A 25,079-nucleotide genomic window follows, 5' to 3' on the forward strand; every position below is an offset into this window, starting at 1 on the left:
CCTTTTTATTGGGGTCTTTGTCTCGTTTGGAATCAAGGTAATGCTGGCTTCATAGAAAGAATTTGGGCATTTTCCTTCCATTTCTATTTTTTGCAATAGCTTCAAGAAGAGGTGTTAACTCTTCTTTAAATGTTAGGAAGAATTCCCCTGGAAAGCCATTCGGTTCTGGACTCTGGTTTTTTGGGAGATTTTTGATTACTAATTCGATTTCTTTACTGGTTATGGGTCTGTTCAAATTTTCTGTTTCTTCCTGTTTCAGTTTTGGTAGTTTATATGTTTCTAGGAATTTGTCCATTTCTTCCAGATTGCCTATTTTATTGGCATATAGTTGTCATAATATTCTCTTATTATTATTTTTATTTCTGCTGTGTTGGTTGTGATCTGTCCTCTTTCATTCTTGATTTTATTTATTTGGGTCCTTTCCTTTTTCTTTTTGATCAAACTGTCTGGGGGTTTATTAATTAGTTAGTTCTTTCAAAGAACCAGCTCCTGGTTTCATTTTGTTCTACTGTTTTTTTGGTTTTGATAGCATTGATTTCTGCTTTAATCTTTCTTATTTCCTGTGTCCTACCGTTTTGGGTTTTATTTGCTGTTCTTTTTCCAGCTCTTTAAGGTGTAAGGTTAGGTTGTGTATCTGAGACCTTTCTTCCTTCTTTAGGAAGGCCTGGATTGCTAAATACTTCCCTCTTATGACCACCTTTGCTACACTATGTATGCTATCTTAAGAAAGATATTCTAGGGGCACCTGAGTGGCTCATTTGGTTAAACGTCCAACTTTGGCTCAGGTCAGGATCTCGCAGTTCGTGAGTTGGAGCCCTGCAGCAGGCTCTGTGCTGTCAGTGTGGAGTTGGCTTCAGATTCTCTGTTTCTCTCTGTCTGCCCCTCCTCCACTTGTGCTCTCTCTCTCTCAAAAATAAATAAACATTTAAAAAAAGATTAAAAAAAACAAGAAAGATATTCTATAGAATTTCTAATGCTAATGGAAAAATTTTAGTAATTCCCTTACGATGGGTGGAGAGATTCATGTTATAAAATAGTGGATACAGAATGGTCTCATTTTTGTAAGGAAAATATGTATGTGAGTAGAAAATGCTGGGAAAATGCAATAATGTACTGCTAAGGGCCGCACACTGTTTTTAGTGCTTTACAGCGTCACTTAATTCTCACACAACTCTTTGCATAGGTGCTGTTGTCATTCCCATTATTTTTATTACACAAAAAATTTTTAATGTTTTATTTTATTTAAAAAAAATTTTTTTTAATGTTTATTTATTTTTGAGAGAGAGACAGAGCATGAACGGGGGAGGGTCAGAGAGAGGGAGACTCAGAATCTGAAACAGGCTCCAGGCTCTGAACTGTCAGCACAGAGCCCGATGCAGGGCTCGAACTCACGGACCGCGAGATCATGACCTGAGCCAAAGTTGGCTGCTTAACCGACTGAGCCACCCAGGCACCCCTGTTTTATTTTATTTTTGAGAGACAGAGAGAGGCAGCGTGAGTGGGGGAGGAGCAGAGAGAGAGGGAGACACAGAATCCGAAGCAGCTCCAGGCTCCGAGCTGTCAGCACAGAGCCCAACATGGGGCTCAAACCCACAAACTGTGTGATCATGACCTGAGCCAAAGTCGGACACCTAACCAACTGAGCCACCCAGGTGCTCCTGTTGTTATTCCCATTTTACAGGTGAAGAAACTGAGGCCAAGAGGGGTGAAATGAGCTGCTCAAGGTCACACAGATGGTAAGTGATGAACCCAGGATTTGAACCCAGACACTGGCCCCAGAGCCACCACAAAATATCCCCCAAGGAATAGTTACTCCTGGGAAGTGAGACAGACCAAGGTGATCCTTATTTACTTTATCTTTATTTCCTGATTTTTCTACAACTAATTTTTTTAGGAGGATTCTCCACCCTAGCTCCCTTGTAGTTGTTGATGCCTTTGGAAATGGCAACTTCAGGAGATGCTGGGGTAAACAGTATGGGGCAAAGAATCAGGAATAGGATGGAGCTTTGCTTGCCTCGGATCCTACCCCAGCCCCAAACCCTCTCTTTTCATTCAGATCAAGGAAATCAAAGGTCAGATATCAGCTATACAACCTTGGACCCGTTGCTCCTCCCTCCTGAGCCATTTTCCAGCTATGTCCTATGGACTGAATTTCTGGAGAAGCCTGCTCTTTCTTTCTCCCCCAATCCCTTCCCAGCCCCCTGAGTGAGGCGTAAGGAGGGAAAGCCTTGCTCGGTAGTGCTGGGAAGGAAAGTGGGGGGGAGTGGCAGAGGAGCCAGCCGCTGGGGAGGGGTCTGCCTCTCATCTCCTCCCCTCTGGGGCTTTGAGGAGTGACTACCTAGACTCTGTAACTCTGGGAAGGTCTGCGCTGCAGTGAGCACTGGAGAGGGAGTCTAAAGACCTGAGTTGTACTCACACCTCACCATTGGTAACCTGTGTCCTAGAGCAAGTCGGTCCCTTCTTGAGCCTTGGCTTTCTTCAAGGTTGAAGGTGTGAATGCCTGGCTGTTTGTGACAGCATGAGGAAAGGTGCTTCATGAAAAGCTAAACAAGTATGTGCTGTGTCAGGGGTCCGCAAACTACAGTGCACCTCTTGTCCTTCCTTTTTCACAGCTTTATTGAGATCTAACTTACCACACATTCACCCATTTAGGGTGTATACTTCAGTGGATCTTGGTACATTCACAGAGTTGTGCTACCATCACCACAATCAATTTTAGAACATTTTCTCACCCCAAAGGAAACACTGTACTCTTCAGCCATCACCCCAAGACCCTCTCCCTCTCAGCCCCAAGCAACAACTCCTGTGCTTTCTGTCTCTATCATTAATTAATCTGATCATTAATTAGTCAGACATTTCCTGTCCATGCAGTCACATGACATGCCCTCTTTGTTCTTCACTTAGCCAGCATGTTTTTAAGGCTCGTCCATGTTGTAGCATATATAAAACCCTTTCCCTTTTACAGCTGAGCAATATTTCATTGTACATTTTGTTTCTCTGTTCATTAGCTGATAGACTACATATTTTTTTTCCTTCTACTTTTTGGCTATCATGAATAGTGCGGATATACTTGGATGGACACATTTGATATGGACGTATGTTTTCATTTCCTTTGGAGACAGGAATGGAATCACTGGATCAAAGAGTAATTATATTCCACACTTTTTTTTAAAGTAGGCTGCACACCCAGCATGGAGCCCAAAGCAGGGCTTGAACTCACAACCCTGAAATCAAGACCTGAGCTGAGATCAAGAGTCAGACCCTTAACCAACTGAGCCACCCAGGCACCCCTATGTTTCACACTTTGCGGCGACGCCTGTTTTCATACAGTCCAGATGCTAAGAGTGGTTTTTATGTTTTTAAATGGTTGAGAAAAATAAAATAGAGAATGATATTTTGTAACATGTGAAAATCACATAGAACTCAAATTTCAGTGGCCACTACTAAAGTTTCACTGGACCGTTGCATCATTCACTATGTATTGTGATGCTTTCAAGCTATAGTGGTAGAGTTGAGTTGTGTGACCGGCCTGCAAAGCCTAAGGTATTTACCTTCTGATCTTTATCTCCCTTTCTCTTTCTTTTCTTTTCTTTTCTTTTCTTTTCTTTTCTTTTCTTTTCTTTTCTTTTCTTTTCTTTTCTTTTCTTTTCTTTTCTTTTCTTTTCTTTCTTTTGAGAGAGAGAGAGAGTGTGAGTAAGGAAGAGGTGTAGAAAGAGAAGGGGAGAGAGAATCTCAAGTAGGCTCCACACTCAGCATGGAGCCCGACACTGGGCTGAATTCCATGACCCTGGGATCATGAGCTGAAATCAATAGTCAGATGCTCAACCCAGCTGCCCTACCAACTGGCCTTTTACAGAAAATGTTTGCCACCCCCTGAACTATATGTTGGTGTTATTATTATTAATTATTTATTGTTTGGTGGAGGCAGCTTGAGTGTGTGCTGCCTTGATGGGAACAGGACTCAGATCACCAGCCCCTCTCTGTCAGGTCCTGGCTTGGAGCATAAAGGAATGAGAGTTCACAGCTGGACCCATTTTCTGGACTGAGAAACTGAGTCATGTGGGAAGGCTCAGGCTCTTGCAAAATAAGGAAGGAGTAAGGGCCTCTTGTTCTTCTACTCCTGGGCAGCCTCCTCCCCTCCAGCTAGGAAGACCGGCTGTGAATAATTCATGGCTGGCGTTTGCAGAGCACTCCATCTTGTCAGAGCACTTTGATCATCATTAATTAGTCAGAACCTGGCTCCAGCTGTCGCCTATTAAAACACAAACAGAAGTGGCTTTGATCGCTCCATCCTGAAAACTGGAAGCTTCCCTCTCCATTCCGAGGCTTTGCACCACAGATTCCTTCTCTCTGCCCATCATCCATCACCTCTTAAAGACCCAGAACCCACTGAATTGGCCCCCCAAAACAGGCTTCTTGAAGGAAAGAAGGGAGTCCTGGAGTTGGAGCCCAGCCCTCATAGCTGGTGTCTTCTGAGAAGTCATGCCCCTCTCTGCCTCTCATTGTCTTCATCAGGAAGGTACAAGTAAGGATACCTATCTCTGGGGTTGTTGTGGAGATTAACCAAGTTTGTACCTATAAAAATGTTCTGAAAGGAACCCTCCTACACTGCCGGTGGAAAGACAAAATGGCACAGCCACTTGGATAAACATTCTGGTGGTTCCTCACATGATTAAATGTAGAATCACCATATGGCCCAGCAATTGCATTGCTAGGTATGTGTTCAAGAGAAATGAACATGTGTGTCCACACAAAAACTTGTACACAAACATTCACAGCAGCATTATTCAGAATGGCCAAGGAGTAGAAAGGACCCAAATATCCATCAACTGATAAAGACAAATAAAATGTGGCACATCCGTACATTGGAGTATTATTCAGCCATAGAAAGTAATGAAGTATTGCAACAGACATGTGCTACAACAGAGACAAACCTGACAACATTATGTTAAAGGGAAGAAGCCAGACACAAAAAGGCCACATATTATGTGACTGCATTTATAAGAAATGTCCAGAATAGGCAAATCCGTGGAGACAGAAAATAGATTAGTGGTTGCCAAGGGGCTGGGGAGGGGATGGGACTGGCTGCAAATGGACACGAGGTTTCTGTTTGGGGTGATAGAAATGTTCTAAAGTTGGTTGTGGTAATAGTTACCCAACTCGGTAAATAGATTTAAAAACCAGTGAATTGGGGTGCCTGGGGGGCTCTGTCAGTTAAACCTCCTACTCGAGGTTTCAGTTCAGGTCATGATCTCATGGTTCGTGGGATCCGGTCCCTCATGGGGCTCTGTGCTGACAGTGTGGAGCCTGCTTGGGATTATCTCTCCCTCTCTCTCTGCCCCTCCCCTTCTCATGCTCTCTCTCTCTCTCTCAATACATAAACTTTAAAAAAAATTTTCATAAAAAACCCCCAGAGAATTGCATGCTTAACCTGGATGAATTTTATATGTAAATTATACCTTAATAAGGCTGTTTTTTAAAAGTGCTCTGGGGGCCCCTGGGTGTCTTAGTCGGTCAAGCATCCAACTCTTGGTTTTGGCTCAGGTTACGATCCACGGGTTTGTAGATTCAAGCCCCACGTCAGGCTCTGATGGAGCCTACTTGAGATTCTCTCTCTCTGCCCCTCCCTCGAGCCTTGCACACACTGTCTCAGAATAAATAAATAAATAAATACATACATAAATAAATACATAAATAAACTTTAAAAAAAAAGGTGCTATGAGGGGAGTCTGGGTGGCTCATTCAGTTGAACATCCAACTTTGGCTCAGGTCATGATCTCACGGTTCATGGGTTCCAGCCCCACGTCAGGCTCTGTGCGGACAGCTCAGAGCCTGGAGCCTACTGTGGATTCTGTGTCTCCCTCTCTCTCTCTGCCCCTCCCCCACTCAGGCTCTGTCTCTCTTTGTCTCTCAAAAATAAATAAACATTAAAAAGAATATTCTTAAAGAGCTCTGAAAACTGTAAAGTAGTAGATACAGTGATACTCACTTGCATAGCGAATGATCTATCCTAATGGACAGAGCTGAGTGTTCTGGCCAGTCAGTTTAGAGTAGTTCTTAGACTTTTGAAATCAGAGACACCTGGATATCTTGCTATCTATGACCTCAGGCAAGCCATTCAACTCTGATCCTTAGGCTGCTGTCTGTAAAACTGGGACAATAATCTGTCTCTTAGATCTGTTGTAACGATTAACATTGTAGGAACCTGCTGAGCTTGGTACGTGGCCCCTAGTAGGTGCTTGGTACACGATGATTTCCATGTAGTTACCTGACCCCTCCCAGCGGCCCCAGGGAGCAAGTCCATGCTTTCTACTCTGCTCAGAACCTATGTTTCCAAAACTGATAATTCCAAGAATTATCTGGAGCATCTGTTAAAAATAAAGATTCTGGGGCCCCACTTCAGACCTATTGCTCAGAATCTATAGTTTTAAAAACTCCCCAGGTGAGTCCTATAATCAGGCAAGTTTGGGAAATGGGGCTGGCCCAACTTGAAGTTGTTTTGCTTCTTATTTATCCCTTTCCCCAAAACTTTAGAACTTCTGTTGTTTGCTGTTTCAGCCTGACTTGCCACTTTGCCAAACAGCCCCCCTACTTAAGAGCTCATGCTCCTTAGTCAATAATAACACTTGAAAGTTTATAATTTCTTCTTACTTTAATTTGGGGCTAGGATTGGTAACATTAATACTAGCAACAATAGGGGCACCTGCATGGCTCAGTTGGCTAAGCAGCTGACTCTTGATTTCAGCTCAGGTCTTGATCTCAGGGTTGTGAGTTCAAACCCTGCATTGGGCTTGATGTGATGTTGGAACCTACTTTAAAAAAAAAAAAAAAAGGCAGCAATAGTGAATCTACATGTGCGTGGCCCTCTGCAAGGCTTTCCCGAGCATCTTTATGTCCTCACAGCAGCCTTGTGAGCGGGTTTAAGTAAGTTAAATAACTTACCCAAGGGTTTTAGGGAAATAAGTGGCAGAGTAAGAATTGAACCTCAATTTCGCGTGAGCCCAAAGCCGGCCTAATTAACTCTGGACTATATGCAATAGTTGTCCCACTGCTTCATATGAGGAAATAGGAGCTCAGAGACATCAGAGGACTTTTCAAAGATCATACAGCAGCTCCTGAACTAGCAAGCGAGGCGGAGGCCCAGGGTTTTGTTCCCTCCACTCTAGGGCTTTCTCACTTCAGCATATTCTGACATAAATCCCACTCAATGACTTTACCAACAAATACCATACATAAAAGAAAAAAAATCGAATGCCTTTTAGGATCAACTTAATATGTTTTTTTTCCTTCTAGAAAATATTCCCAATGACTGATAATAGTGATTAACACTTATTGAGCATTTTCAATGCTCAATAAGTGCCAGGCATTATTTTAAGCACTATATTTCTATTAACACATTTAGATCCTTACAACAAGAGAGGACGTGGGTGTCATCATCATCATTATCATCACCCGCATTTTACATGTGGGGAAACTGAGGCACCAAGCCATGAAGCAGTTTGCCTGAAGTTACATAGCAAGTGTTGGATCCAGGATTCATGTCCAGGCAGGACAGCTTTGAGGCCTGTGCTTTAGCCACTACCCTGTGCTGCTTCTTCCTTGGAAGGATGATTCTGCGGTATGAGTTATAATATGGAAAAATGGAAAATAAGCTACAGGCTGCAAAACAGGGTGCTGACCAGATAAATTATGGTGTGCTTCCTGGAAGAGATACTCTGAAATCATTAAATATGATGCTGGGGCAGAACTTTCAATGATATGGAAAAGCGTTCACAACATTTTTAAGTGAAAAAGTCAGGTTCAAAAATAGTATTACTCACTGTACAAGTCCATTTATATAAAGCCCAAAATTAGGCAAAACTAATCTCTGTTTTATTTATTTATTTTTTTTTAAAATTTTTTTTTTCAACGTTTTTATTTATTTTTGGGACAGAGAGAGACAGAGCATGAACGGGGGAGGGGCAGAGAGAGAGGGAGACACAGAATCGGAAACAGGCTCCAGGCTCTGAGCCATCAGCACAGAGCCCGACGCGGGGCTCGAACTCACGGACCGCGAGATCGTGACCTGGCTGAAGTCGGACGCTTAACCGACTGCACCACCCAGGCGCCCCAACTAATCTCTGTTTTAAAAGTCAAGTTAGTGGTTACCTTTGGGTTGGCGGGTGGTCAGGGACTGACAGAGGGCACAAGGGTGTTTCTGGGGCAGGTCATGTTTTGTCCCGTACTCTGGGTGTTGGTGACATATGTGTTCAGTGTCACTTATGATCTGTTCACTTTTCTGTTTAAATGAAAAATTTAAAAACATAGCACGACTATGTGATACTAATTTTTAAAATATGGTTGTATATATTTGCGTAGAAAAAAGACAGGAAGGAACCTAAATTGAGGGACATTTTGTAAAGTAACTGGGCTGTATCATAAAAAAATGTCAAGATCAAAAAAGACAAAGGCTGAGACACTATTCCCTTTTAAAGGAGGCTAAAATGATATGACAATTACATGCAAAGAAAGATCCCAGTTTAGATAGTGGATTGGGAAAGAATTATACACACACACACACACACACACACACACACACACACACACACACCTGATTGATTAGTTTAAATATGGACTGTAGATCAGTACTGTTAATAATAGTACTGTTGCAATATTAAATTCCCTGAGTTTGCCAATTGGTCTGTGGTTATGGATGGAAATCTCTTAGGAAATACACACTGAAGTATTTAGGGGTTAAAGGCCCTGATGTCTCCAATTTAATCCCAGATTGTTCACAAAAATGCACACGCCCCTATATATATTTATATGGAGAGAGAAAATGATAAGGCAGATGGTAAACAACTGGTTAATATAAGTTAAAAGTTTCTGGGAGTTTATTGCACTAGTCTTGCAACTTTTATATAAGTTGGAAATTGTATCAAAATTATAAATTACCAAAAAAGGCAGGAAGGAGAAAAGCACATAAACTAATACTCTCCTGGGAATAGTACTAACAAAAATAAAATTGGAGAAAGAGAAGTTTTTTCACATAGCCTTTCAGAAGTAATGAAATAGTGGTACACTTCCCTGAAAGTGAAAGACGATGGAGGGCGATATACCAGGCGTCGGCTGTGTCCAGGTGGTACTGTGACCCAGGGGTGACACACAAGGCTTCTGGCACTAGGTGGCTTGGATTGAATCCACTCTGCTGTTTACTAGATGTGACACCCTGGGTGAGTTACTTACATTCTCTGTGCCCCTGTTTCCGCCCCTCCCCTGTGCAGTAGGGATAGCAGTGTGGGGTAGTCACATGAGTCACTGGCGTATAAAGCATTTGTGAGTGAGGGCTCTTGTATTGAGATGCATGTAAATATCAGCCACTATGATTGGTGGGGTTATGGGTAAAATAGTTTCTGTACTTAATTGAGATATAATTGACGTATAACATTGTATTTGTTTCAGGTGTACAACATAATGATTCAATATTTGTATATACTGTGAAAGGATCACCAAAATAAGTCCAGCTGACATCCATCATGACACATAGTTACAATTTTTTTTCTTGTGATGAGAACTTTTAAGATCTACTCCCTTAGCAACTTTCAAATATACATTATGGTATTAACTATAGTCATCATACATATAGTGCATTACAGCCCCAAGACTGAGTTACCTTCTAACTGAAACTTTGTCCTTCACCCATTTTGCCCACCCACCTCTGGCAACCACCTGTTTTTCCTCTGTGTCTGTGAATTCGATTTTGTTTTTTTGTTTTTTTTTTTTTTAGATTCCACCTATAAGTGAGATCATACAGAATTTGTCATTCTCTGACTTATATGACTGAGCAAAACTCCCTCAGTGTATGTATTTTTTAAACTGCATAAAGCGATCACACAGTAATTTTGTTTTTTGTTTTGTTTGTATTTTATGTAAAAATTTAAAAAATGTTTATTTATTTTTGAGAGAGAAGGAGACAGAGCATAAGCAGGGAAGAGGCAGAGAGAGAGGAAGACACAGAATCTGAGGCAGGCTCCTCAGCTGTGCTGACAGCTCAGAGCCTGACGTGAGGCTTGAACGAATGAACCATGAGATCGTGACCTGAGCCGAAGTCAGATGCTTAACTGACTGAGCCACCCAGGTGCCCCAATTTTATTTTTTAATTTTTAAATATTTATTTTGGGGATGGGGAGGGCAGAGAGAGAGGGGGACAGAGGATCTGAAGCAAGCTGTGCCCTGACAGCAGCAAGCCTGATATGGGACTCAAAGGACCCAAGCCGAAGTCAGAGGCCCAACCAACTGAACCAGCCAAGTACCCTGGAGTAATTTTGTAATCAGAGCAACAAAACGTGACATAAAAATATCATTAATATTTTTTTAGAGGATGAGGGGAGATGCCTTTTCAATGGCTCAGTTTTTCCATTTTCAGGCCTCCCTTTCTCTCTCCCCTCCACTAACAACCCCCCCACCAGTCCCCTTCCCTCTACCAACCAGATTGCATTCCTCACTTTCCCTCCCAGAGAACTGTAATTAAGCTCTTACTCTGTAATTGCCATTTCATAGTTCCCCATCTGAAATCACAGTCCTGCTTAGCCTGGTTTCCATCTCCTCAGCTTTGGGAAGCAGAGGGAGGATTTGGCACAGCCCAGGATGGGCTGTGTGTGCTCTGCCCCTTCCCTGAATAACCTTGTGTAATCCTCACAACAACCTATGAGGAAACCGAGGCTGGGGGAGGTTGAGTAAATCACCCAAAGACTTCCCAAGGTAGCTGATGGAGCTGGTGTTTAAATCCAGTTTGATCTGGCTTCAAAACTAGGAGGTGATGCCCCTGCTACCTCAAGTGGCATGGATATTCTGAACTCCCCACACCAGCATCAGTGTTCTGGTGGTAGTTTGATATCAACACTGGCCATCCTGACCTTTCTCCGTGTCCTTACCCTGTATAATATGACTTTGCACCTCCTCCCTCTAAAAGGTAGGGTCTATTTCTGCAGCCCTTGGATCTAGACCAGCATTAGAATGCAATGGTAGTAATGGTACCACATCTGGGCCCCAAGAAACCTTGCATACTGCTGCTCTTTCTCTTGGCACATTGCCTCTTCCATGAAAACAAGGAAGGCTAGACTGCTGATCATGACCCAGTCACTCTTGCTGCCCAGCCAAATGCCAGACGTGTGAAAGAGGCCATCCTAGACCCACCAGCCACTGGCAGCCTGCTTGCTGGCTGACTGTAGATACATGAATGGGCCCAGTAGAGATGAGGCAAGTCCACTCAGATCAGCAGAACTGCCCAGCTGGCCCACAGAGTCACAAGGAATTGTTTCAAGCCATCGAGTTTTGGGATGGCTTATTATGCAGTAATAGCTAACCAATACAGCCCTTTAGAGAGGAGACAAGGTAGGAGGCAGTTGGGATGGCCCCAATGTTCCAGATGAAAGACCACACTTAGCAAGCATCTACTTAATGCTTACTGCATGCTGAGTATTTTAATTTAGTCCTCACCACAACCTTATGGGGTAGGTTCTTCTATTTTTCCCATTCTATAAATGAGGGGACTGAGGCAGAGAGGTAAATGATTTGCTCAGGATCTCACAGCTGGGAATGGCAGGCATCCAGTCAATTAATAAGATCTAGAAAGTAGAATCCAGAAAGCTACCTTATGAACCTACTGGGGGCAGAAGATGGGCATTCAGAAACCTGCTGATGGAGGTGCTTCCCCACTGAGCCAGGGGGTAGTACTTTGGGGAAATGGGCTCTTTAAAGAGGAATGACAATGATAATTCAATTTATAAATATTGTGTATGTATTAAACCTTGTTTATATTTATTAAATGAATAAAAATCTTCCCACAGGCCATTGAATAAGGAGCAGACCAGGGGGTGCAGAGTTAGATACCGTATTAGTCAAGGCTCTCCAGAGAAATTGAGCCAACAGAATGTGAATATATGTAGAAAGAGATTTCTTAAGGAATTGGCTCACACAATAGCAAAGACTTTGGGAGTCAAAAATCTGCTGGGGGAACCAGTTGACTGGAGACACAGGAAAGATTTGCAGTTCAGGTCCAAAGGCAGTCTGCTGGCAAACCAGGAAGAGCCAGTGTTGCAGATGAAATCCAAAGGCAGTCTGATGGCAGAATTTCCTCTTGCTCAAGAGAGGTCAGCCATTTGTTTTGCTCAGGCCTTCAACTGATGGGATGTGGACCACCCAATTATGGAGAGCAATCTGCTTTACTCAAAGTCCACTGATTTAAATGTAAAGCTCATCCAAAAACACCCTCACAGAAACATCCAGAATAATGTTAGGCCAAATCTGGGCACTAGTAGCCTAGCCAAGTTGACTCATAGAATTAACCATCACAGATGCCAAGAGAGGTTAATGCCAGTGAGAAGCAAAGTCAGAGCTAGCAGAAAAGTGACCTCTTGATTGGCGACATGGAAGTTGTTGGCTGCTAGAGTGGGTTCAATGCAACAGATAAGTCAAAGTTAGCCAGTGCAGAGTGAGGAAGGAAGGAGGAGAGAGGGACAGCAGTGTGGGCAGAAGCTCTTTTGGGAAGGGGAAGCATGCTATGAAGTAGGAGCTCAAGGAAAAAGTGGGGTTGAAGGAGGACTACTTAGTTCACTCACTTTCTTTTTATTTATTTATTTATTTATTTATTTATTTATTTATTATTATTTTTTTTTAAATTTTTTTTTCAACGTTTATTTATTTTTGGGACAGAGAGAGACAGAGCATGAACGGGGGAGGGGCAGAGAGAGAGGGAGACACAGAATCGGAAACAGGCTCCAGGCTCCGAGCCATCAGCCCAGAGCCTGATGCGGGGCTCGAACTCACGGACCGCGAGATCGTGACCTGGCTGAAGTCGGACGCTTAACCGACTGCGCCACCCAGGCGCCCCTCTTTTTATTTATTTTTAATGTTTATTAATTTTGAGAGAGAGAGCACAAGCAGGGGAGGGACAGAGAGAGAGGGAGAGAGAGAATCCTAAGCAGGCTCTGTGCTGTCAGCACAGAGCCCAATGTGGGGCTCGATCTCACAAACCGTGAGATCATAACCTGAGCTGAAATCAAGAGTCAGTCACTTAACCAACTGAGCCACCCAGGCACCCCTAGAGTAGTGTGTTTTTCAAACTGTGGGTTTTGATCTTTTATCGGGCCAATTAAATGAGTGATGACTAGCACTTAAAAAGGAAAGAAAGAAATAGAGCCAAAAAGAAACAATAGAGCACATCACACACAGTAAGAGTGAGCATTGTTTCATGAAACTTTGGTGTCCTGACTTCTAACACCATAGATTAATTTTGCCTATACTTGGATTTATGTAAATGGAATCATAATGCTATGTACCCTCCTGTGTCTGGATGCTTTCACTCAATGTTGTGTCTGTGAGATTCATCCGTGTTACTGCACGTTACTGGAGCCCATTCATCTCACTTCTGTGCAGTATTCCACTGAGTGACTGCATCAATTGATTTATCCGTTCTACTGTCGATGCCCTTGAAGAATGTGATGTCTTGACAGTGGCCCAACAAATGAATGGAATAATGTGCAGCAGGTGTTGTTATCTGAGTCACCAGGCCCTACCCACCTGGGGGTAAAGATAGAGTTGCCATGATATGTTTGAGATACAGAATAGGGAGGATTTGGATAATAGGGGATGAAGACATGACCAGAAAGGTAGATGCTTGCTGAAGATCCTGTAGCTCCCTGGGATTACCTTTATCCTATTGTTTACCATGTATTCTAGAAAATGTCTGTTCATCTATCTGACTCCCCACTAGATGGTGGAGGAGACAACATCTTATTCCTGCTGAATCCATCCCTGAGCCACGCCTGAGGCTGGCACACAGTGGGCATTCAGGAAATGCCTGTTGAACTGGACTAGGTTGGGGCCACTTTAGGAGAGCCTTCATTACCAGGAGTTGGGACATAATACTCAAAGGTGATGGGAGCCATAGAAGATTTTTGAACATCAGGAGGTCATAATCAGAAGAGAGTTTTAGAAAGATTACTGAGCAGCAGCAGTGAGGAGGAGGATGTTTTGGAGAGGGGAAAACTGCGGGTGGGGGTGGGGGCACGGGGGCTGTTTAAGAAGTTAAGAAGCTGTTACAGAAATGAATGAGGACCTAAATTAGGGTCGTGGAGGAGGAAACAGAAAGGAAAGGACCAGCTTGGGCCACATTGCTTTTTTCAAAGTATGGAATATGATCTCATTTTTATAAAACCATGTACTATTTGTGTGTGTATTTTAAAATATAATGTGTACAAAGCATCTTATAAATCTCTAAGCTTGACAATAATCAGCCAAAGAGGCTTTGGAGGAAATGGTGTGGGTGTTTTTTTAAATAAGACCATATATTTTTCATTTTTACAAAAAAACCCTCTGAGGGAGGATGTCGTTAGCTTCACTTTACAGGTGAAGAAACTAAGGCTCAGAGAGAGTTTTAATCCCTTGCTCAAGGCCACACAACCAGTATTCTTACCACTACAGTAGGCTTTCCCCAGAGATACTTTGAAGGAATAATCAAGGAGTCTTCATGATTAATTAGATGAGGGAGGGGAGGAGGGGAAGAAAAGAGGAAGGGATTAAAAATGACTGGGACACTTTGAGCCTGACCAAATGGGAAATAATCAGTAAGTCAGGAGGGAGTACTGAGTTATTAGGGGAAGGTTTAAGCCAAAGGAATGAATATCTAATGATGGAATTCGGTGCATCACATCAGGACTTAGAGGAAAGTCCCTAAGTATACTTCTTACTAGCTGGCCCTGCCACTGAGCACCTGAAGCCCCCTGGAAACTGGGCATTTTCAAGAAAAAAAACATTCAGCCCCACACTTCCAGGCAAGTGGTATGTTCCTCTGGGTTCTTGGGTCCTTCTGCATCAGCAGATTCTGCTTTCTGTGCCTCTGTGTGGCCTGATTGATTGACCAGGCTTAAAAGGCCTGCTGTTGAATTTGAGATCTCAGGCTTCCAGGCTCTATAGGTCATCAGCAAAGACCTAAGGGCCTGGCATGAACTCGAGGTTATTATTCACTCGAGAAGACATTATAAACCACAAGAACACAAGCCTGGCAGACAGGAATGGCCGCCCAGCTCACTGGGCACACTGTGTCCTCATCCGTCCATCCAGCATGATTCGAAATTAAATCTGTGGCAGGCAGGAGGCAAACTAGAATTTTGTGCACTGGTATTGGAGAAGCATTTTGATGACAATTTAATCTCAAAGGTCTAGTGTTCCAGACCTTGAAATTCTTGTGGCATTCTGAGTTGAGGCTGTTCCTCCCTACCCCTCCCTGGGACCATCCCTTGGGAGGGAGATGACCCAAAGGGAGAAAAAAAGGTTGGGTCACCGGGTATATTAGTTAGAGTTCTCTAGAGAAACATAACCGATAGGATAGACATATATAGAGAGAACAAGATTTATGATGAGGGATTGGCTCATGCATTTGTGGAGGCTGAGAAGTCTCACAGTCTGCTGTCCTCAAGCTGGAGCCCAGGAAAGCTGGTGATGTGGTTCTCATTCAAACCTGAAGTCCTTAGAAGTGGGGGAGGGGCAATGATGTAAGTCCCCGTTTGAGTCCAGGGGACGGAGAACCAGGAGCACAAATATCTGACGGCAGGAGATGATGGATGTCTCCAGCTCAAAAAGAAAGCAAAGCCACCTTCTCTCTGCCGTTGTGTTCTATTCAGGCCCTCAGTGAATGTGATGATGTCCACCAGCATTGATGAGGACAGTCTTCCTTACTCAGTCTACTGACCCAAATGCTAATCTCTTCCAGAAACACCCTCAGAGACATATTTAGAAGTAATATTTAACCAGTTATGCAGGCATCCCTTAGCCAAGTCAAGCTGACACAAAATGAACCACCAGGGCACCTGGGTGGCTCGGTCAAGTTGAGCGTTTGACTCGATCTTGGCTCAGGTCAGGATCTTGAGGTTCATGGGATCAAACCCCGAGTCGGGCTCTGTGCTGAGAGTGAGTAGCTTGCTTGGGATTCTCTCTCCCTCTCTCTCTGCCCCTCCCCTGCTTGTGCATGCTCTCTGTCTCTCAAAATAAATAAAAATAAAAAAAAGTTAAACATCACACTAGGTAAGGTTTAGGTTTAGAAAAGTGTGCTACTGGAGATACCATACTCTCAGGCCCCATGTATTTCCAGTTAAATATATCATGAAAAAAGAAAGCCAGCATGTGAGCAAAGTACATAAAGAACTCACAAAAGGAAATTCAAATGGTACGTAACCATATTACAGGGTCACCATATTATACAACTCCAGGGGGCAGCATTCACACTGAATGCTATTCACAGAGATGCACATTGTGGTGGTCTATAAGAGAGGATGCTCAACCTCTCCCATAATAAAATAAATGCCAGTTAAAACAAGAAGGTACTAGGTTTCCATGTGCTAGATTGGTAAAGCTCGAAGAGTTGTTAAATTCTGTGTTGTTGGGAGTGTAATATGGTGCTATCTCTTTGGAGGGTGTAGTAGATTGGCTCTCTCAAACTCATTCATTCCACCCTCTTCTAGCTGGAGATGTAGGAAAGCTAAACCCTACACTTCCCATACTCCCTTGCAGTGAGGGTTCCACCCTCAATGAATGAGACTTCTGTTGCTCCACATCCCTGTCTGCATTTGGTGTTATCAGTGTTCTGCCTGCTGGATTATTCTACTAGTTGTGTAGTGTTATCTCGTGGTTTTAATTTGTGTTTCCCTGGGGCACTTCTGTGGCTCAGTAGGTCGAGCGCCTGACTTCAGCTCAGGGCATGAGCTCACAGCTTGGCTCGTGAGTTCAAGCCCTGTGTTGGGCTCTGTGCTGCCAGCTCAGAGCCTGGAGCCTGTTTTGGATTCTATGTCTCCTTCTCTCTCTGCCCCTTCTCATGCTCTTTCTCTCTCTCTCAAAAATAAATAAGGATTAAAAAAGTTTTTTTTAATTTGCATTTCCCTGAAGACTGGATGTGAAGCATCTTTTCAAATGCTTATTTTCCAGCTGTATATCTTCCCAAGTTTTTTGCCCATTTCTTTTTTTTTTTTTTTAGCCTTTATTTATTTTTGAGAGACAGAGAGAGACAGAGAATGAGCAGGGGAGGGACAGAGAGAGAGGGAGACACAGAATCTGAAGCAGGCTCCAGGCTCTGAGCTGTCAGCACAGAGCCTGACATGGGGCCCAAACCTACGACGAACCGCGAGATGATGACCTGAGCCGAAGTCAGTTGCTTAACCAACTGAGCCACCCAGGCGCCCCTTTGCCCATTTCTTAATTGGGTTGTTTGTTTTCTTGAATAGTTCTTTATCAGGTATGTCTTTTGCAAATGCAGTCTGTGACTTTTTCTTTTCTTCAAGGAGACTTTCACAGAGCAGACGATTTTAATTTTAATGAAGTCTAGCTTATCAATTCTTTCTTTCATGGATTATGCCTTTGCTATTGTATGTAAAAGGTCATTACTGGGGTGCCTGGCTGGCTCAGTTGGTGGAGCATGTGACTCTTGATCTTGGGGTTGTGGGTTCGAGCCCCATCTTAGGGGTAGAGTTTACTTAGAGAGAGAGAGAAGTCATTGCCAAACTCAAGGGCATCCAGATTTCCTCCTATGTGATCTTCTACAAAGGATTTATAGTTTTACATTTTACTCTTAGGTCTATGATGCATTTTGAGTTAATTTTTGTGAAGGGTGTAAGGTCTGTGTTTATTTCTTTTTGTTCCTTCCTTCCTTCCTTCCTTCCTTCCTTCCTTCCTTCCTTCCTTTCTTTTTTTGCATGTGGATGTCCAATTGTCCCAGCACCATTTGTTGAAAAGACTGTTCTCCGTTGTGTTGCCTTTGCTCCTTTTCAAAGATCAATTGACTATATGTTGGTCTATTTCTGGGCACTCCATTCTGTTCTATTGATCTACTTGTCTATGCTTTTGCTAATATCACGCTGTCTTGATTACTGTAGGTTAACATTAAGTCTTGAAGTTGGGTAGTATCAGTCCTCCAACCTTGTTCTTCTTCATTATTGTGTTGACTATTCTGGGTCTTTTTTATGAAAAGTAAGGGAGATGATTCATTTTCAGAAATACCAAATAAAATCTGTGCTATCTAATTAATAGGTTTACAACCTATTGGAAATATGTACGAAACCCACCCCCCCTCACACAATGGAGTCCCAAACCCTTAGACACTTTGCTTCCTAGTTCTTTCCCCCTCCCTTTCATGGGCTTATTTTTGTGGGCTTTGAAATGAGCCTGCACTGAAGAACAGAGAGAGGAGGGACTGAAAGTCTCTGAGTCACCTCAGGGAGTGTCCAATCAGATTACTTTTTGCCTTACATGGGCATAGGCAACATCCAAGTAAGACTGTAACCTCTATAGTACTTAGCCAATACATGCTAGGAGATAAATTGTAGGCTGACTCCCTGAGTGTGCCTGTCCATCAGACACCCAGTCTTGCAAGGACATTTTTTTTTAATGTTTATTCATTTTTGAGAGAGAGACAGACAGACAGAGCATGAGTGGGGGAGGGACAGGGAGAGAGGGAGACACAGAATACAAAGCAGGCTCCAGACTCTGAGCTTTCAGCCCAGAGCCTGCCACACAGGGCTCACACCCACAAACTGTGAGATCATGACCTGAGCCAAAGTCAGATGCTCAACCGACTGAGCCACCCAGGCTCCCCAACAAGAACATTGATTAAAGCCTCGCGTCACTGTGCTCTGAGTCTCTGCATCCCTCCTTTGATTGGGTCAGTGGGCTTATTTCTCACATTTTTGATTCAGGCTGGCTGGGTCTGAGAACTCAGAGAGGGTCCTGCAGGACCAGTCAAGAGTGTCCTTGGTTTGTCATAGAATAGAAATCAAATGCAAGCTGAGAGGAAGTGAGAGCAGAGTTTGTTAAAGATATAGAGAGAGTATAGATAGGGACAGAGTGTCCAGAAGACTCAGAAAGGAAAGAAGAGTGAGTCTCATCTTTGCTTGGGATCTGGGGTTTTTATTGAGGATTGTGGTCTGGTGATGTGTCTCCTGAAGGGTCCAGGAACTGGTTAAAACAAAGGCAAGTGTTTAGGTGTCCTCCATAAGCCACTTATGCTCTGGAGCCAGGGGTCTTATGAGTCTGTGGTCTTGGAAAAGGTACATGACGACCTCACTCAGTCACTCCTTAGATGCTTAGATGTTATCTCTTGTGCTGGAAGACTCCAAAGAAATCATTAACTCCTTGACCTTTATAAGGAGGACATACATCATCTGTACCAGAGGCCTGTGTAGGGCAGGGATGTAGGTTCTGGCAAGAATAGAGGCAGCAAAGATGCAGTCTTTCATGGGGTCCCTTCACTTTTTCTGTCTCATTTTTCTTCTCCGTATAAACTTTAGAATCAGTTTGTCAGTATCCACAAAATAACTATCTGGGATTTTGATTGGGATTACATTGAATCTATAGATCAAGTTGGGAAAAACTGACACCTTGATAATATTGAATCTTCCTATCCAGGAACATGGACTATCCATTTAGTTACTTCTTTGATTTCTTTTATCAGAATTTTATAGTTTTCCTTGTATAGATGTTGTACATATTTTGTTAGATTTATATGTGTTTTATTTTGGGGGTGCTAACATAAATAGTATTATGTTTTAAATTTCAAATTCCACATGTTCATTGCTGATACATAGAAAACAAATTGACTTTTTTTCTTTATATATTAACCTTATATCCTACAGCTTGCTATTAATCACGTAGTTCCAGGAGGTTTTTTTGTTGATTCTTTTTCATTTTTTGCATAGATGATCATGTCATCTGTGAACAAAAATAGTTTTATTTCTTTCTTCCCAATCTGTATTCTTTTTATTTCCTTTGCTCATCTTTTTTAAAATATTCATTTTTTAATAAAAAAAGACCATTTTTTAAATTTATTTTTGAGAGAGAGTGAGCAGGGGAGTCGCAGAGAGAGAGAAGGAGAGAGACTGAATCCCAAGTAGGACCCGCACCATCAGCACGGAGCCTGATGCAGGCAGGGTTCAAACTCACAAACCACAAGATCCTGATCTGAGTCAAAATCAGGAGTTGGACGTTCAACTGACTAAGCCTACCAAGCACCCCAAATATTTATTTATCTCAAAGTAATGTTGGCCTCATAGAATGAGTTCAGAAGTATTCCCTCTGCTTCTATCTTCTGGAAAAGATTGTGGTGAGATGGTATAATTTCTTCCTTGAATGTTGTCATTCAATTCAATGTTGTCACTAGGGAACCCATCTGGGTTTGATGCTTTCTGTTTTGAAAGGTTATTGATTATTGATTCCATTTTTTAAATTGATATAAAGCTATTCAGATTGTCTATATCTTCTTGTATGAGTTTTAGTAGATTGCGTCTTTCAGGGAATTGGTTAATTTCATTTAGTTATCATATTTGTGGACATAGGCTTGTTCCTTGATTATCCTTTTTATATCCACAGGATCTGTAGTAATGTCCCCTCATTCACTTCTGATATGAGCAATTTGTACCCTCTCTTTTTTCCTTAGCGTGGCTATAGGCTTATTGATTTTATTGATCTTTTCAAAGAACCAGGTTTTGGTTTTATTGATTTTCTCTTTGATTTCCTGTTTTCAATTTTATTGATTTCTGCTCTAATTTATATTATTTCTTCTCCTTATTTTGGATTTAATAATTTCTTTTATTTTTCTACCTTCTTAAGGTTCATGCTTAGATGATTGATTTTAAATCTTTCTTTTCTAATATATGATTCAATACTGTAAGTTTCCCTTTAAGCACTACTTTTGCTGTATCTCACAAATTTTGATAAGTTGTGTTTTCATTTTTTTAGTCCAAAATATTTTTAAATTTACCTTGAGGTTTCTTCTTTGACTCTTCTAGAAGTATATTGTTTAATCTCTAAGTTTTGGGGGATTTTCCAGCTATCTCTCTGTTATTGATATCTCATTTTAATTCCATGTGGTCTGATAGCAGACATAGTATGGTTTCTATGTTTTTAAATTTGTTAAGGTGTATTTTATGGCCCAGAATGTGGCCCATGTTGGTGAATGTTCCATGTGAGCTTGAGAAGAATGTGTATTCTGCTGTTGTTGGATGAAGTAGTCTATAGATGTCCTAGATGTCCATTATATCAGTTGATTGATGGTGATGTTGAGTTCAACTGTGTACTGACTGATTTTCTGACTGCTGGGTCTATCCATTTATTTTTGTTGTTGTTGTTATATAAACCCATTTATTATAGGCTAGCAATATTTCAAATGGTGGAGTTTCTATCGGTCTTAAAACTCCTTCATTCTCCTGATGGCCGACTTTACTGTGACAGCAGAAGTGCTGTTGTAGTGGTGTTGTAGGTCCAGGCACCACAGCTATAGTTTTCATGCAGGGACCACAATGCCAGATTTCCATAGCTCATCTTTTCATCTTGGTTTTGCCACAGAAGGAGCAAGTGTACTTGGCGTGCTGGCGTATTTCCATCTTCTTCACCATTTTCCTGAGAGAGGCACCATAATGGGTCCCATATTTACTGACAATTCCATCCTTCTTGGTGCATTTAGCCATGTTGCTGCAAACTAGATCTGAGCCCAGAGAGGACTATCCATTTCTGATAGAGGAGTCCTGAGATCTTCAACCATAATACTGGATTCATCTGTTTCTCCCTGAAATTCTATCAGTCATTGCCTCACAGATTTTGAATGTCTGTTGTTAGACATATATATGATAAGAATTGTTATATCTTCTTGGAGAATTGACCCCTTTATCATTATTCAGTGCCCCTCTTTAACCCTGAAGACTTTTTTTGCTCTGAAGTTCGTTGTGTCTAAAGTTTTTTTTTTTTTAACATTTTTTAAGTGTTTATTTATTTCTGAGATAGAGAGAGACAGAGCATGAGTAGGGGAGGGGTAGAGAGAGAGGGAGACACAGAATTCGAAGTAGGCTCCAGGCTCTGAGCTGTCAGCACAGAGCCCGATGCGGGGCTCGAACTCATAAACCGTGAGATTGGGACCTGAGCTGAAGTCAGTCGCTCAACCAACTGAGCCACCCAGGCGCCCCTGTTGTGTCTAAAGTTAATATAGTTACTCTTGCTTTCTTTTAATTAGTGTTAGAATGGTATACCTTTCTCCATCCATTTACTTTTAATCTATATGTGTCTTTATATTTAAAGGGAGGGTTTTTCATCAATGACATATAGTTGGGTTTAATCTTCTCTGACAATGTATCTTTTAATTGGTGCATTTAGACCATTGATGTTCAAAGTGATTATCGATATAGTTGGAATAATATTTGCCATATTTGCAACTGTTTTCTATTTGCTCTCCTTGTTCTTTTTTTTTTTAATGTTTATTTATTTTGAGAGAGAGAACAAGTGGGGGAGGGGCAGAGAGAGAGAGAGAGAGAGAGAGAGAGAGAGAGAATTCCAAGCAGGCTCCACACTGTCAACATGGAGCCCAACACTGAGCTCCAACTCATGAACCATGGAATCATGACCTAAGCCAAAATCAAGAGTCAGATGCTTAACTGACTGAGCCACCTAGGTGCTCCTTGTTCTTTGTTCTTATTTTTGTCTCCTACTCTTTCTCTGCTTTTGTGGTTTTTATTGAGCATTTTATAATTCCGTTTTCTTTCCTTTCTTAGCATATTAGTTTACTTCTTGTTCTTTTCTTTTTTTTTTACTTTTTTTTGTAATTGCCTTAAGTTTGCCATACACATTTATACCTAATCCAAGTCTACCTTCAAATAACACCAGACTGCTTTACAGGTTGTGTGAGTACCTTATAATAACAAAATAATCTTGATTCTCCCTCTTGTCCCTTGTATCACTGATGTCATTTATTTGACATATACATAAGCATATATATACATAATCAAATACATTGTGGCTATTTATTATTTTGAACAAACTTATCTGTAGATCAATTAAGAGTAAGAAAAAGAGGGACTCCTTGGTGGCTCAGTCAGTTAAGCATCAACTCTTGATTTCAGCACAGGTCATAATCTCACAGTTCATGAGATTGAACCCCACATTGGGCTCTGCACTGACAGTGTGGAGCCTGCTTGGGATTCTCTCTCTCTCTCTCTCTCTCTCTCTCTGCCCCTTCCTTGCTCTCTCTCTCTCCCTCTCTCAATAAATAAGTAAACATTTAAAAAAGAATAAGAAAAAGAAAAGTTTGTATTTTAACTTCACTTATTTCTTCTTTGATGTCCTTGTTTTAAAAGTGTATATTCCATATGGTTTCACTCTTATGTGGATCCTGAGAAACTTAACAGGAACCCATGGGGGAGGGGAAGGAACAAAAAAAAAAAAAGAGGTTAGAGTGGGAGAGAGCCAAAGCATAAGAGACTGTTAAAAACTGAGAACAAACTGAGGGTTGATGGGGGGTGGGAGGGAGGGGAGGGTGGGTGATGGGTATTGAAGAGGGCACCTTTTGGGATGAGCACTGGGTGTTGTATGGAAACCAATTTGACAATAAATTTCATATATAAAATTAAAAAAAAAATAAAAGTGTATATTGATTTTGAGAGAGAAAGAGAGAGAGAGAGAGAGAGAGAGAGAATCCCAAGCAGCCTCCACACAGTCAGTGCAGAGCCCAACGTGGGGCTCAATCTCATGAACCATGAAATCATGACCTAAGACTAAATCAAGAGTCTGACACTTAACTGACTGAGCCATCCAGGTGCCCCAATGCTCTTTCTTTCTTTATGTAGATTTGGGCTTCTGACCTATATGTTTCCTTACCTCTAAAGGAAAATTCCTTGCAAAACGGGTCTACTGGCAGCAAATTCTCAATTTTTGTTTGTCTGAGAAAAACTTTATTTCTCCTTTACTTTTTTTATTTTTGAGAGACAGCACAAGCAGGGGAGGGTCAGAGAGAGGGGGACAGAGGATCAGAAGCGGCCTCTGCACTGACAACAACCAGGAGATCATGACCTGAGCCCAAGTTGGACACTCCATTGACTGAGCCACCCAGGAGCCCCTATTTCTCCTTCATTTTGAATGATAATTTCACAGGGTACAGAATTGTAAGTTGGTGGAGTTTTTCTCTCTACACTGTAAGTATTTCACTCCACTCTCTTCTTGTTTGAATGGTTTCTGAGGAGAAAGTGAATTTAGTTCCTAATTTTGATCCTCCATAAGTAAGGTATATTTTCCTCTGTCTTCTTTCAGGATTTATCTTCTTACTTTCTACTTTTTTATTCTTTTTTTTTTAAGTTTTTTTTAACATTTATTTATTTTTGAGACAGAGAGAGACAGAGCATGAATGGGGGAGGGTCAGAGAGAGGGAGACACAGAATCTGAAACAGGCTCCAGGCTCTGAGCTGTCAGCACAGAGCCCGACGAGGGGCTCAAACTCACAAACCGCGAGATCATGACCTGAGCCAAAGTCGGCTGCCCAACCGATTGAGCTACCCAGGTGCCCCTCTACTTTTTTATTTTTTATCTTTGACTTTCTGTAGTTTGAAGATGATATTCCTTGATATAGCTTTTCGGGGGCATTTATTCCATGTGGTGTTCTCTCAGCTTCCTGGTTCTGTGGTTTGGTGTCTGACATTAATTTTGGGGAAATTCTCAGGCATTATTGTTTCAAAGATTTCTTTTGTTCCTTCTTCTCTTCCTGGCATTCCCATTTACATGTCTATAACACCTTTTGTAGTTGTCCAACAGTTCTTGGATATTATGGGTTTTTTCCCACTCTTTTTCCGTTTTCTTTTTAGTTTTGGAAGTTACTCCTGAAATATCTTCAAGCTCAGAGATTCTTTCCTCAGCTGTGTCCAATCTACTAATAAGTCATTAAAGGTATTCTTCATTTCTCCATTTCTGTTACAGTTTTTTTTTTTTTAATCTCTAATATTTCTTTGGGTTCTTTCTTAGAATTTCTAACTCTCCGTGCAGGTTACCCATCTCTTCTTGTATGTTGTCTACTTTATCCATTAGAGCTGTTAGCATTAATTTTTTTTTAATGTTTATTTATTTTTGAGAGAGAGAGACAGAGCTTGAGTGGGGGAGGGGCAGAGAGAGAGGGAGACACAGAATCTGAAGCAGGTTCCAGGCTCTGAGTTGTCAGCACAGAGCCGGACACAGGGCTCGAACTCACAAACTCAGAGATCATGACCTGAGTTGAAGTCAGACGCCTAATCAACTGAGCCACCCAC

General features: G+C 41.9%; 1 pseudogene; it reads right to left on the reverse strand.

The window, feature by feature from the left end:
- Positions 1-21,208: 21,208 nt before the first annotated feature.
- On the reverse strand, positions 21,209-21,488 carry LOC124510760 (60S ribosomal protein L37a-like; annotated as a pseudogene).
- Between the last annotated feature and the right edge of the window lie 3,591 nt (positions 21,489-25,079).

Source organism: Lynx rufus, unplaced genomic scaffold (genome assembly GCF_022079265.1).
Source record: "Lynx rufus isolate CCGP_SWC_20201006 ecotype Redwood Valley unplaced genomic scaffold, mLynRuf1.p SCAF_16, whole genome shotgun sequence".
NCBI lineage: Eukaryota > Metazoa > Chordata > Mammalia > Carnivora > Felidae > Lynx > Lynx rufus.